We start from the raw sequence: 247 nt of genomic DNA, 5'->3' as shown, positions 1-247 counted from the left end.
GGGAAAGAGACGTAAAACCCCGCCCAAACCCTTTGTCACAGGTTGGATTCTCTCCGTCCTCCCAGCTCTGCCAGCCCACAGCTGCTCAAACCAGCTCTTATAAAGCTGGGTCACCAGTGAAACACCCCTCCACAGCCTTGACCGCTCTGAGATTAAGCAGTCCTCATTAAAAAAAAAAAAAGACCAAACAACCCAGCAAACCAAACCCAGCCGTCGCTGGGCTGATTGGTTGGGGCAAACGAGTTCT

This window comes from Antrostomus carolinensis, unplaced genomic scaffold (genome assembly GCF_000700745.2).
Source record: "Antrostomus carolinensis isolate BGI_N321 unplaced genomic scaffold, ASM70074v2 scaffold45598, whole genome shotgun sequence".
NCBI lineage: Eukaryota > Metazoa > Chordata > Aves > Caprimulgiformes > Caprimulgidae > Antrostomus > Antrostomus carolinensis.
Note: the sequence above shows the minus strand (reverse complement) of the source record.